Source organism: Mobula hypostoma, chromosome 11 (assembly GCF_963921235.1).
Source record: "Mobula hypostoma chromosome 11, sMobHyp1.1, whole genome shotgun sequence".
Taxonomy (NCBI): Eukaryota; Metazoa; Chordata; class Chondrichthyes; order Myliobatiformes; family Myliobatidae; genus Mobula; species Mobula hypostoma.
Window position 1 is genome coordinate 4,653,569 of NC_086107.1, and position 13,135 is coordinate 4,666,703.

The 13,135-nt window shown below is 43.9% G+C and overlaps 1 protein-coding gene across 2 annotated transcripts in view; it reads right to left on the bottom strand.

Annotated features, from left to right (window-relative positions):
- The window catches only part of LOC134353563 (liprin-beta-2-like), a 263,694-nt gene that overhangs the window by 229,377 nt on the left and 21,182 nt on the right, over window positions 1-13,135 (bottom strand). Inside the window, exon 1 of one of the 2 annotated variants that reach the window (XM_063061604.1) lies at window positions 2,444-2,580. The exons of the other annotated variant lie outside the window; for it this stretch is intronic. The gene's annotated coding sequence lies outside the window, so the exon portion shown is untranslated. Of the gene's footprint in view, window positions 1-2,443; window positions 2,581-13,135 lie in introns of those variants that run through there. 2 annotated transcript variants of the gene reach the window in all.

Consider the following 13,135-nt stretch of genomic DNA (forward strand, 5'->3'; position numbering starts at 1 on the left):
ATCTCCAATGTCAGCACATCCTTTCTCAGTTAAATGTCCCAAAACTGCTCATGATACTCCGTGAGTCCTCACCAGTGCTTTATAAAGCCTCAACATTACATCCTTGCTTTTATATTCTAGTTCTCTCAAAATGAATGCTAACAGTACATTTTCCTTCCTCACCACCTACTCAACTAACAAACTAACCTTTAGCAAATCCTGCACAAGGACTCCAAAGTCCCCTTGCATCTTTGATTTTAAAATTTTGCTTTCCATTTAGAAAATAGTCTACCTTTTAATTTCTTCTACCAAAGCAAATGACAGTAGACTTCCCACTGTATTCCATCTGCCATTTCGCCTAATCAATTTTCTTCTATAGCTGCTCTACTTGCTCAAAATTACTTGCCCCTTCACTCATCTTTGTATCGTCCACAAAATTGGCCACAAAGCCACCCATTCCCTTACCCAAGTCAATAACATAAAAAGCAGTCCCAACACAATCCCCTGTGGAATACCAGTAGTCACCAGCAGCAAACCAGAAAAAGCTCCCCTTATTCCCACGCTTTGCCTCCTGCCAATCAGCCACTGCTTTAGCCATGCTAGTATCTTTCCTGTAATATTATGGGCTCGTAACTTGTTAAGCAGTCTCATACGTGGCACCTTGTCCAAGGCCTTCTGAAAATCCAAGTACACAACATCCACTGATTCTCCTTTGTCCATCTTGCTTGTTATTTCTTCAAAGAATTCCAACAGATTTGTCAGGCAAGATTTTCCCTTGAGGAAACCATGCTGACTACGACCATTTTTATCGTACCTCCAAGTACCCTGAGATCTCATCCTTAACAATTGACTGCAACATCTTCCCAACCACTGAGCTCAGACTAACCGGCCTTCTTTTTTCCTTCTTCTTTGCTCCCTTCTTGAAGAGGAGAGTAGTTTATGCCACTTTCCAGACCTCTGGAACCATCCCAGAATCTAGTGATTCTTGAAGGAATGCCTCCATAATCTCTTCAGCCACATCTTTCAGAATACTGGGTATACATTATCTAGTTCAGGTGACTTACCTACCCTCAGACCTTTCAGTACCCCCAAACCTTTCAGTACCCCCAAGAACATTCTCTCTAGTAATGGCAACTTCACACACTTCTGCCCCCTGACACATTCAAACTTCTGGCATACTGCTAGTGTTTTCAACAGTGAAGACTGATGCAAAATACTTATTCAGTTTGTCGGCCATGCCCTTGTCCCCCATTACTACTTCTCCAGAAATGGGGGTAACCTTTGACAGCCCTAATCAAGTACCTATCAACCGCCAATGTAAATATAATCAATGATTTGACCTCCACGGCCATCCATTGCAATAAATTCCACAGATTCACCACATTCTGGCTAAAGAAATTCCTCATCTCTGTTCTAAACAGACATCCTTTTATTCTGAGGCTTTGCCTTTGGTCCTAAACTCAGCCACTACTGGAAACATCCTCTCCACAATCACTCTACCAGGCCTTTCAATATTCAATAGGCTTCACTAAGATCCCCACTCTTATTCTTCTAAATTCCAGTGTGTACAGACCCAGGGCCATCAAATGCTCTTCATACATTAACACTTTCATTCCCCGGTGGGGAGGAACGGTGGCTTTGGGGTTCTAATTTTTGTTTTACTGTCCCTCGTTCTTTGGGGCACTCTTCTGTTTTCATGGAGGTCTGCAAAGAAAATCAATTTCAGACTGTATATTGTAAACATTTCTGATTTTAAATGGAACTATTGAATCATTCTGATGAAGCTCCTGTGTGCCTTCTCTAATGTCAACACAACTTTTCTTAGACAAGGGGCCCAAAACTGCTTACAATGCCCCACGTGCAGTCTGACCAATGTGTTCTAAAGTCTCAGCATCATGTCCTTGCTCTTATATTCCAGTTCTCTTGAACGGATGTTAACATTGCATTTACCTTCCTCACCGACTGAACTTGCAAATTAGCCTTTTGGGAAACCTGCACGAGGACTCCCAAGTCCCTTCGCACCTCAGATTTTTGAATTTTCTTTCTGTTTAGAAAAATACTCTATACTTTTATTCTTTCTACCCAGATGCCCCTTGACATTTCGACCCTGGAGCAACAAAAATACATGCGCCCTACTTACACCTCTCATAATTTTATAAACATCTATTACTATTGTGCAAACACAGGAACCATTTACCCAGGAACTAAACCCTGGGTGTTCTCTTTAAGAGCTCTACAAACACAGACACACACACATGCGCACACATACACCTTCCTGACCAGGGGAAGTTTCCTCCTGTGCCCACGGTCCAAACATCTGGTCCCGATAACCAACTGCAGCTAGAATTTGGCACTTTGACAGCCAGATGGTAAAGAACAAGCATACAGAAAACGCAGGAAGGCAAAGATGCTGCTCTTTTAACGAGGAATACTCCCACTGGCTCATTCACTTTCCCACAGTTACCTTCAGCTCCTGGACATCTCTTGAGGCTCGGAGAGGGAGGGAAGAATCAGCCCCAGCTAGTGTTCTGTGGAGTATCAGAGTAATTAATTGCCCAGGACACAGGCTCGTCTGATGCGGCATTCCAGTCCAGGGCTCCCTTTGCAAACTACAGCTGCACAGAAGACTGATGGTACTGGGTCAATAACCAGAGAAACTCTGCCCACAGTGTTCAGAGTCACGCACGCCCACCAGCCCCTGTGATTTATCCGTATCGACAGCAAGGACGAGGAAGCCAGTTTGTAAAGAGAAAGAGACGGGCTTTAAATGTGCAAGAGAAAACAGGAAAGAAAATAAACATGAAGCAAAAAAAATTTCTAAATCTTAGGACAAAGCATGCATGAATAAGAGTCAAACACCAGTAAATGAGACTAGTGCAAGAAACACTTACACAGAACAGTACCCCACACTACTGCCCTTCGGCCCACAATGCTGTGCTGACCCTTTGACCTGCTTCAAGATCAATTTAACCCTTCCCATATAGCCTCCATTTTTCCTGTCAGCCATTCAATGTTCAAAATTCACGTTTGTTGTCATTCTTCTGTACGAGTGTAAAGGAGATCAAAACGATTATTACCCCAGTTCTGAACCAGCATATATTAAAAACCAAAAAGCATTACGACCAAAAGACAACAAAAACATGACTGAAGTCTCCTGCAATTATGAAGAGACAGTTCAAGTGCTTGTTTTGCTGAGAATTGATGATGCTGTGAAGCCCTCCCAGTGAGACCTTGGTGTTGGCATTCAGGAGGGTCTGGGACATAGACAACAGTGATGAACAGAACACTAAACTCCGTGTGGGTAACGCACCTATCTACGAGTTCCATAAATGTTAAATGCCCCAATGTATCTGCCTCTACTGCCACTCTGGCAGCTGTCCTACACATCTATCACGGTGTATAGCAAGATCCCATAGGTAGCAGGTAGGTCACCACTTGCTTGTCATGTTGGCTAAAGGACAGGCAATGGAGAAGGAAGCTGGGTGCACTTCTTCCATTGTGGGCATACAGGAGAGAACAGGCACTGCCCAAGGTCAATGTGTCTCATTAAATGAAGGAAAAAAATTTAATGAGAGGTTAAACAATGGCAGGACTTTCACAGTGAATGGCTCAGCTCTGAGTAGTGTTGTTGAACAGAGAGACTTCAGAAAACAAGTATGAGAATTACATAGATCAGAAACAGGCCCTTCAGCCCAAATGGTCCATACCAACCACAGTATTAGAATCCAGTCCAACATCACTAGCATATGAAATGAAATATGTTGTTACGTGGCAGTAGTACATTGTCAAACATACAGACACAGTTCACAAAAAGTAGTGAGGTAGTGTTCATGGGTTCATTATCCATTCAGAAATCTGATGGCAGTTCCTAAAACATTGAGTGTGTGTCTTCAGGCTCCTGCACCACCTTCTTGATGGTAGAAATAAGAGGAGGGTGATAGGGGTCCTTAGTGATTGCTGATCCAAATTGTCTGCATTTGGACCATTAGCTTTCAAACCCCCTCACCTCTTTGTTCCTAACAAAATGGCTCACAAATGTTACAAATTGTACTCACTTTGACTAGTTCCCTTGGCAGCTCGTTTCAGGTTGTCTCTACCCTCTGTGTAGAGAAGTTACTCCACAGGTCACTTAGAGTTCCTTGACAATGGCAATGCAGGAAGACAGAGGTGAAGGTGGTGTTTGACACACTGGTGTTAACTAAAAAGGACACCAAGTAATGTCGCAGCCCTATAAAATCCTGGTTAGATCACACTTGGAGAATTGTGTTTGGTTCTAGGAAGGATGTAGAAGCTTTAGACAGGGTGCATTTTGGAAGGGTGAATTTGAAGGCAGAATACAGGGTTAATGGCAGGATTCTTAACAATGTGGAGGAATGTCACTAGGGCCCATGCCCATGGATCCTTGATGACGGATGCTGCTTTCCTGCAAAAGCATTTTATGTAGATATGCTCAATGGTGTGGAGGGATTTACCTGTGATGGACTGGGCCATATCCACTACTTTCTGCAGGATTTTCCACTCAAGGGCATTGGTGTTTTCATACCAGGCTGTGATGCAGCCAGTCAATGTACTCTCTACTACACATCTATAGAAGAATGTCAAAGTCTTAGATGTCATGCTGAATTTTGTGGACAGAAAGACAGCAGGCACAATGTGGGTGGAGTGGGAAGAGATGGATGGATGGACTGGCTAGAGAGGCAAGGGGAGACAGCGCACAGATCATGTTGGGTGAACCAAAAGAAAAAAATGAGGACTTGTTCAGGAAACACTGAATGATTGACAGTTACATAAAACAGAGGAAGGAATTGACTACAGTGAAGAGCGAGACAGAGGGCGAGGTGTTCAGCTCGCTGCTCTCTGAGGTTCACTCATCTCTGCGCTGAACTAAGGCTGCGGACTAAATCTAACGGGCTACTGGATCGGCTGCAGTGATGTGGCTGTGGACTCACTTCTGTGAACTTCAGTTGTTTGCATGATTTGTTTCTTCCCTGCACATTGGGTGTGGGATGGCCTTTTTAAAAAATGGGTTTAGTTGGGTTTCTTTGTTGTATGTCTGTCCGTCAGGAGACTAGTCACAAGGTTGTATATAGTCTACATACCTCGATAATAAATTGTCTTTGAACTTTGACTTACAGCTCACTGAAACCAAGGACATTAAAGAACTCTGTCATACCATCATTAACATTCAACTGTTAAAAAATTAATGATCTTTAATATGAATAGGACCCTCAATGAAAGATTATAATATCATTGGGGAGCCCACTGATTTGTACCCAATTAAAATTCACATTTGCTTCCAGTCCCTTTGTGATTGGCAAGGGATGGAATGGTAGGACCAGCATTCTTGGGCTAAAACCTTCTTGTCACCAAGATCATTGGTTTAAGACGACAGGTACAACTTGTTTTTTTATTACTGGATCTTATGTATCTATTGTCAGAATCCTTCTCTCTGACAGTGTTAGAGACACAGACACGGAGGAGCCACTCAGCCCCTTGATTCTAGCCCACCCATTGTCTGGATCATATTGAATACATTCCTTAGTTAATCCACAAGTCCCTAACCAGCTGAACATTTCCAAAATGAGAATCAGATTATCAGCTCTGACCTACAGCATGAAATTTGTTGTTTTATGGAAGTATACATTGTAATGCACAAAAATTACAAGTTACAATAATATAAAAAATAAATGAATAGTGAAAAAGGAGAGGAAAAAGTAAGGTAGTGCTCATGGGTTATCAGCCCTGCTCTGAGGACCTTTTCTGAAGACCAAGTGACTTCCGAACTCTACAGCTTTTAGTGGGCAAGTTTCACATTTCTCTACTTTGTGGATTCAAATCAAAATTTCTCAATTTCAATCCTCAACATCCTGACTCCAATTTTTTTTAAAATTATGATCTTCTCAGGATAGAGGGTGATCACTGAGACACAAGAGGCTGCCGATGCTGGAATCTGGAGCGGCAGACTACTGAAAGAATTCAGCAGGTCGAAAAGCATCTGTGGAGGGAAATGGACAGTTGATATTTCAGTTTGAGACCCTTCATCTCAATCCAAAACATCAACTATCCCTTTGCCTTCAGATCCTGTTGTTGAGCTACTCCAGCATTTTACTTGTTGCTGCAAGGAAAACTCCATTGTTACTGGCATGCATACACACACACAGAAAGAAATAAATTAAATTAGTAGTGCAAAAGGAGAGCAAATACTGTGGAGCAGTGTACACGAGTTCATTACCCATCAGTCCAGGGAATGAGATTCTAGCCTATTCAATCTTTCTCCATCACTCATGTCCTCAAGTCAGGAATCAAAAGGTTGAGCATGGTGCAAATAATGTCCTCAGCTGCGTATATTTCAATGCAAGTAGTATTGTAGGAAAGGCAGATGTTCAGAGCGTGGATCAACACCTGGAATTATGATATTGTAGCCATTAGTGAGACTTGGATGTAGGAGGGGCAGGACTGGCAGCTCAATATTCCTGGTTTTGTTGTTTTCGACGTGACAGAACGGCGGGGGTGGGGGGGGGCGAGGATTAAAGGGGGAGGGGTTTGCACTTCTCATCAGTGAAAGTGTCATGACAGTGCTCAGTCAGGACTGACTGGAGAACTTGTCTGTTGAGGCATTATCAGTAGAAGTGAGGAATAGAAAGGTGTGACCTGATTAATGAAGCTATATCATAGACCACCAAATAGCCCACGGGATTTAAAGGAAAAATTCTCTAAAGAGATTGTAGACTAAATGGGATAGAGTCACATAATCAGTACATAGAAGTCCCAACAAGAGAGAGTGGATCTCATTTTAGAGAATGAGACAGGGCAGGTGACAGAAGTTTGCGTAGGGGAGCACTTTGTATCTAGTGATCATTAAAGGCATCCGTTAGTCTTGCGAGACCATGGATCTGTGCCTGGAAAGTCTTCACTCTCCAGGGTGCAGGCCTAGGCAAGGTTGTATGGAAGACCAGCAGTTGCCCATGCTGCGTCTCCCCTCTCCACGACACCAATGTTGTCCAAGGGAAGGGCATTAGGACCCATACAGCTCGGCACTGGTGTCACGCAGAGCAATGTGTGATTAAGTGCCTTGCTCAAGGACACAACACATTGCCTCGGCTGGGGCTCAACTCACGACCTTCAGGTCGCTAGTCCAATGCCTTAACCACTTGGCCACATGCTAGTGATTATAATGCCATTAGTTTCAAAATAAAGATGGAAAAAAATAGGTCTGGCTCATGGTTTGAGATTCTAAATTTGAGAAAGGCCAATTTTGATGGAATCAGAAAGGATCTGGCAAGTGTGGATTGGGACAGGCTGTTTTCTGGCAAAGGTGTACTTGGTAAGTGGGAGGTCTCCAAAAGAGAAATTGAGTACAAAGCTTGTACATGTCTGTCAGAATAAAAGGTAAAGATAATAGGTTTAGAGAACCTTGGTTTCCAAAGAGATATCGAGGCCCTGGTTAAGAGAAAAAAAGTGAATAGCAGGTGTTGGCAAGTAGGAACAAATGAGATGCTTATGGAGTACAAGAAATGCAAGAGAACACTCAAGAAAGAAATCAGGAAGGCTAAAGGAAGGCAGAGATTGCCTTTGTGGATAAGGTGAAAGAGAATCCCAAGGGATTCTACATTAAGACCAAAAGGATTGCAAGGGGCAAAATTGGTCCTCTGGAGAACCAGAATGGTAATCTATGTGTGGAGCCAAAAGAGATAGGGGAGGATCTTAAGGGGATTTTTGTGCATCTGTACCTACTCAAGAAACAGGCTCAGAGTCTACACAAGTGAGACAAAGCAGTAGCAAGGTGGTGGACTCCATACAGTTTACAGAGGAGGTGGTGTTTGCTGCCTTCAGGCAAATTAGTGTGGGCAAATCCCTAGAGCCTGACAAGGTGTATCCTCGGACCTTGTGGGAGGCAAGTGCAGAATCTGCAGGGGCCCTAGCAAAGATATCTAAATCATCTTTAGCGACAGGTGAGGTGCCGGAGGATTGCAGGTTAGCCAGTGTTGTTCCACTAATTAAGAAAGGCTCTAAAAATAAACCAGAAAATTATAGGCCAGTGAGCCTGACATCAGTATTGGGAAAGTTATTGGAAGGTATTCTAAGGGATCTGATATACAAGTACTTGAATATACATGGACTGATTAGGGATAGTCAACACGGTTTTGTGCATGGTAGATCATGCCTAACCAATCTTAGACATTGAGGACTTTATCAGGAAAGATGATGAAGGCAAAGCAGAGGATGTTGTCTACATGGAGTTTAGCAAGGCATTTGAAAAGGTCCCGCATAGGAGGTTGATCAAGGTTCAGTCGCTTAGCAATTGGATTAGACATTTGCCTTATGGGAGAAGCCAGATTGGCTGTAAATGGTTGCCTCTCTGATTGGAAGCCTGTGACTAGTAGAGTGCCACAGGGATTGGAGGTGGGTCCATTATGATCTGTCATCCATATCATCCACCTGGATGATAATATGGTAACTGATCAGCAGATTTGCTGATGATACCAAAATTGGGGTGTAGTGGACAGCGAGGAAGAATATCAGAGCTTGCAGTGGGATCTGGACCAGCTGGAAAAATGGGCTGCTAAAGAGCAGATGGAATTTAATACAGACAAGTTTGAGGATTTGCACTATGGTAGGACCAATGAGAGTAGGTCTTACACAGTGAATGGCTGGGCACTGAGGAGTGCTGCAGAACAAAGTCATTTGGGAATACAGGTCCATAATTCATCCAAAGTGACAGCACAGGTTGATAGGGTTGTAACCAAAGGTTTTGGCACATTGGCCTACATAATTCAATGTACTGAGTACAGAAAATGGGATGTTATGTTGAAGTTGCATAAGATGTTGGTGAGGCCTAATTTGGAGTGTAGTGTGCAGTTTTGGTCAACTACCTACAGGAAAAATGCAAATAAGTTTGAAAGAGTACAGACCAAATTTACAAGGATGTTGCTGGGACTGTAGGATCCAAGTTTTTAGGGAAGATTGAATAGGTTAGGGCTGCATTCCTCAGAAGATAGAAGGGAGGTTTGATAGAGGTATACAAAATTATGAGGGGCATAGATAGTGGAAAAAGCCTGCTTAGATTTACCCTGAAGATGAGTGGGACTACAACCAGAGATTATAGTTTAAGAGTGGAAGACAAAACATTTAAGGGGTGCAGGAGGGGAAACTTCTTCACTCAGAGGGTCATGAGAGTGTGCAACGATTTGCCTGTGTAAGTGGTGCATAGGAGCTTGATTTTAACCTTTGAGAAGTTTGGATAGGTACATATATGGCAGGGGTATGGAGAGCTATTGTCCGGGTACAGGTCGATGAATTTAAATGATTCGGCATGGATTAGATGGGTTGAAGGGCCTGTTTCTGTGCTGTACTTCTCTATGATTCGATGAGTCCCAGTAATACCCTTGTAAACTGTCCTGTGGAAAGCAGGAGGCTGATTGATGACCTTAGAGAGGTTTATATAATAATGAGATGCAGAGGTAAAGTGTATGGTCACAGTTCTTGTGCCAGGGTCCTGGAGGCCAGAAATTTAAAGTGAAAGGAGAAATATTGAAAGGCGATCTGACAGGTAAATTGTCCTTTACGCAGAGAATGGTGGGGATAAGAAATGAGCTGGCAGAGGAAGTGGCTGAGGCAAGCATTCTTACCATATTTGGACAAGTACAGTACTGTATATAGACAGGAAAGGTTTAGATAAGAGGTTCCCAGCCTGGGGTCCCGAGGCCCCTCTGTTAAAGGTAGGGGTCCATGGCACAAAATGATTAGAAACCTCTGGTTCAGAGGGATATGGGTCAAATATGGGCAAAGGGGATGGGAGTCTTGGTTGACTTTAAGCTGAAGGGCTTATCTCTGTGCTGCATAACAATTCAGAGTCAGTGTAGCTGGGATTTATCACCCCTCTCCACCCCATTCTCCAGCAACCTTTCACGCTGTGACTCAACAAGAATCTATCAACCTCCACTTTAAATATACCAAAATGACTTGGCCTCCACAGGCATCCACAAATTCACTACACTCTGGCTAAAGAAATTCCTGATCATTTCTGTTCTAAAGGAATGTCCCTGTATTCAGAGGCTCTGTCCTCTGGTCCTAGATTCCCTCACTATAGGAAACATCCTCTCCAGGTACCTTTCAATAGGTTTCCATGAGATGCCCCTCTTTCTTGAAAACTCCATTTGAGTACAGGCTCAGAGCCAAATACTCCTCATACATTAAACCTTTCATTCCCAGAATCATTTTCATGATCCTCAACAATGCCTGCACATCTTTTCTTAGAAAAGGGGCCCCAAAACTGCTCACAATACGCCAAGTGCCATCTGACCAATGCCTTAAAGCCTCAGAATTACCTCCTTGCCTTTATTTTCTAGTCTTGAAATGCATGCTAACATTGCATTTGCCTTTCTCACCACTGACTCAACCTGCAAATTAACCTTAAGGGAACCCTGCATGAGGACTCCCAAGTCCCTTTGCCTATCTGATTTCTGAATTTTAATTGTCCTCCTTTTTCAAAGAAAGGGGCTTCCCTTCCTCCACCATCAATGCTGCCCTCAACCGTATCTCTTTCATTTCACGCATGTCTGCTCTTATCCCATCCTCCTGCCACGCTACTAGGGATAGGGTTCCTCTTGTCCTCACCTACCACCCCACCAGTCTCTGCGTCCAGCACATAATTCTCCGAAACTTCTATCACCTCCAACTGGATCCCACCACCAAACACGTCTTTCTCTCCTCCCACTTTCTGCTTTCCGCAAGGATCGCTCCCTACATGACTCCCTTGTCCATTTGTCCCTCCCCACCGATCTCCCTCCGGCACTTATCCTTGCAAGTGGAAGAAGTGCCACACCTGCCCGTACACCACCTCCCTCACTACCATTCAGGGCCCCAAACAATCCTTCCAGGTGAGGTGACACTTCCCCTGTGAGTCTGTTGGTGTCATATTGTGTTCGGTGCTCCTGGTGTAGCCTATTGTATATCGGTGAGACCTGATGTAGATGGGAGACTGCTTCACTGAGCATCTACGCTCCATCCGCCAGAACAAATGGGATCTCCCAGTGGCCACCCATTTTAATTCCACTTCCCATTCCGATATGTCCATCCATGGTTTCCTCCACTGTTGTGATAAGGCCACACTTAGGTTGGAGGAACAACACCTTATATTCCGTTTGGGTAGCCTCCAGCCTGATAGCATGAGCATCAATTTCTCAGTTCCAGTAACACCTCCCCCACCTCACTATTTCCCATCCCCTTGTCCCTCTCTCATGTTATCTCCTTGCTACCCATCACCTCCATCTGGTACTCCTCTCCCCCCCCAACTTCTTTCTTCCATGGCCTTCTGTCTCTTTCACCAATCAACTTCCTAGCTCTTTGCTTCATCCCTCCCCCTCCAAGTTTCACCCATCAACTTGTGTTTCTCTCTTTCTCCCCCCCCCCCCCCACCAACCTTTCAGCTCTTTTTCTCTAGTCCTGCCGAAGGGTTTCGGCCCAAATCGTCGACTGTACTTTTTTTTAAAAAAAGAACAGATGCTGCCTGGCCTGCTGAGTTCCTCCAGGATTGTGTGTGTTGCTTGGATTTCCAGCATCTGCAGATTTTCTCTTGTTTGTGACTATATACTTCCCCACTTTATATTCCATCTGCCACCTCTTTACCCATTCTCCCAATCCAAGTCCTTCTGCAGACTCCCTGCTTCCTCAACATTGCCTAACCCTTGAACTTTCTTTGTATCAGCTGCAAACTTGGCCACAAAGCCATCAGTTCCATCATCCAAATCATTGACATATAATGTGAAAAGAAGCAGTCCCAACACCACCTCCTACAGAGCACCACCAGTCACCGGCAGCCAACCAGAAAAGGCCCCCTTTATTCCCAGGCGGCCTATCCTCTATCCAGGTAGTGTCTTTCCTGTAATACCACGGGCTCTTACCTTGTTAAGCAGCCTCATGTATGGCACCTTGTCAAAGGCCTTCTGAAAATTTAAGTAAGCAACATACAGTGACTTTCCTTTGTCTATCCTACCTGTACTTTCCTCAAAGATTTCCAACAGATTTGTCAGGCAAGATTTCCCCATTAGTGAAGCTATGCTGACTGGCCTATTTCATCATGTACCTCAAGTACCCAAAACCTTAATAGACTCAAATATCTTCCCAACCACTGAAGTCAGACTAATAGGCCTACAATTTCCCATCTTATGCCTCAGAACCTTCTTAAAAACTGGAGTGACATTTGCAATTTTCAAGTCCTCTGGAACCATTCCAGAATCTAGAGCAGGATTTTTGAAGGATCATTGCAGATGCCTGCACAATTTCTTCAGCTATTTTTTTCAGAACCCTGGATTCAGGTGACTTATCTACCTTCAGACTTGCAGCTTCCCAAGCACCGTTCCCTCAGTAATTGTAATTACACTATGACAGCGTGGACAGTGGGCTGAATGGCCTGTTTGTATGCTCTTTGACTTGATAAGGGAATTAGTAGAAGCTTGATTGTTTAATAATCAGAGCTGATATCCTAGATTTCAAATTAAATTACTATCCATCTATAAAGTCAGCTGAGCAAAGGCATCACGAGGCTCCAATTCTTTCAGCATCTCCACCCAACTTCCTTCAACAAACAGACTCACAGCAAGGATCAAAAGGAATTATGGATTTGCTGGTTCTAGCAAGGGGATAGAGACCAGTGTCAGGCCCGCTGGGCTCCAGTGAAAGCAGGCTACATCTCATTCTTGGCTAACTAGAGAGAAATATCATGACAGTCAGCAAGGAGCAAGGCTTCAACAATAGTAACGTCTCATGATGCTGCTCTGCAGACTGAAGACTGGGAAGCTCGTCCTAGGGTGGGGAAGGAGATACAATGCTCACTGCGTGCCAGGAATATCCTCCCTCGATACTTCTCAATCAACTGCGATAAATAATCTCACTGAACTTTCAGTATAACCAGCTGCACAAGTTGCCTAAAGCTCGAAGTAGGAGATTTTGAGACGATCCCAAAACCACATCTGGAAGATCAAACTGCAAAATTTGCTGCTTCATCACATCAGCTGTGTAGGCTTTTGGCAAACTCAGCACAAAACATCAACTGTTTCTCTTAGCGAGTCCTGGTGAAGGGTCTCAGCCCAAAATGTCAACTGTTTATTTCCCCTCCTTAGATACTGTCCAATCTGCTGAATCCCTCCAGCATTTT